The sequence below is a fragment of the Ochotona princeps genome, chromosome 8, assembly GCF_030435755.1.
Source record: "Ochotona princeps isolate mOchPri1 chromosome 8, mOchPri1.hap1, whole genome shotgun sequence".
NCBI lineage: Eukaryota > Metazoa > Chordata > Mammalia > Lagomorpha > Ochotonidae > Ochotona > Ochotona princeps.
In genome coordinates, this window is record NC_080839.1 from 32,398,519 (window position 1) to 32,400,346 (window position 1,828).

Below are 1,828 nucleotides of genomic sequence, written 5' to 3' on the forward strand. Positions count from 1 at the left end.
TTTGATTTAGCAATCTATCTGATGAAATAACAAAACTAACAGTTCTGAGGGTTGCATTGGTGGCTCAGGGGATTGAACTGCTGGTTGCAATGTCCTCATCCTGTATGAGCAATGGTTCAAGCTTTGGCTGTTCCCTGCTAATCTATTTAAGAAAGCAGCCCATGATGGTCCAAGTACTTGAGGTTCTACATCCACAAGGGAGACCCACATGGCGTTCAGGGTTCCCGGCTTTAACTTGACCCAGCCCCAGTCTCTGGGGCCACTTGAACCAGCAGATGGAAGATTTCACTCTCTGTCTCTCCTCTTTGTCTCTGTAAAGCTGGTTTTCAAATAAATAAGTATCAAAACAAGCAAACAGACAAAACCAAGAGCTCTTACACAGATATGTTTATTTCGTCATTTGGTAGAAGCAAAAAAATGGTTGAATATTTGTAGCATGCCCAAACCATATAGGGAGAACAAGAAAAAATTTCATGCTAATGACCATGTTATGCATGGTATCTGGATATACCAACACGAAGTAATAATAGACTAATGGGTGGTTTATAGAATTCATTGCATCTCTAAAGGAAGTACTTTTCTCACTGGTTTGCTTGAGGACCGAGTATGAAGTGGGTAGGATCGAGCTGGACTACGACATCCATTGGTTCAAGTGGAAGACAGGGCTGGAAACAGAACTGACCCAACAAGTACAACGACCAGCATGAGCATAAACTGATTGGGGTGACGGATGGTGCCGGACCCTGTACTGGCAAACTCACACAAGAATCAGGTTTGGGATCATCTTAGATAAAGTTTCTTTGGAGATCCCTCCAACTGAATTGCTGATCTTAGAACCCCAACCATGAAGAGACTGTCAGCCAGTGGATTCTGAATAGGTTTCATCACGATTGGAACAGCGAGATTGGCAGCAATTCAGACCTGTTGAACCATCAAAACTTCCTGAGCAGGACTCTCGGAGCGCGCCTCACATCCCAGACCTGGGATGTGTGGGAGGCTGGGTGGGGCTTTTCCCTTTGTTTCTCCCCTAACCCCCAGATACAGGGGAAAAATGACATTAGTGTGGAAACAATGGTATTACCCACTTTCCTTTAGCCCTTGACCCTTTGTACCCTAATCAACTAAGTAAGATTATTAAAAAAAAAAAACCTAGATAATAAAAAAGTACTTTTCTTATATGAAAAGCTGAAACTATATTAAGTGAGATGTGTCACAGTTGTACCCACTCATATAATGATTCCATTACATAGCTATATTGTGTGAATATTTGGAGGACCCGCCAGAACCTGAATGAGCTGAGAAGAACCGTCCCACAATGCATCGTAACCTGGAAGTTACTGGAAGTTGTTAAGATGTAAAATGAATATTAACTTTGACTTTTACCTTTGACAGGCTAATTCTAGGTATGTCCATGCGTGCTTGAGAGAACAGCCTGGCGCCACGGGGAGCAAATTGTCACCAGAGCCAACCAGTCTCACAGAGCTGCTTTGCTCTTTCAGAAAATCTTAATGACAAAGGCTTCTGGCGCTGCGGGGTTGGGATTGAACGACGAGTTGTCAAGTTTTTGAGGGCCCTCACGCCGCCATTTCGAAAATTCGGCTCTTCTGCACTTATCAGACGATGGAACCCAGAGACCGACGCCTGTAGGATGCCCAGCCAGGCCTGGCCTGCACTTCCACCCGCAGCCTTAGCAACTCCGAGCCAATGGGCGAGGGCTCCTCTGGGAGCTGTTCTTTCCTAACCAATCAGAAACGTTCTTGCAACTCTTCTACCCTTCCCCCCCCCCTTGGAGATGCGCAGGCTCCAGGGCAGCCGCCTTCCTCGAGCC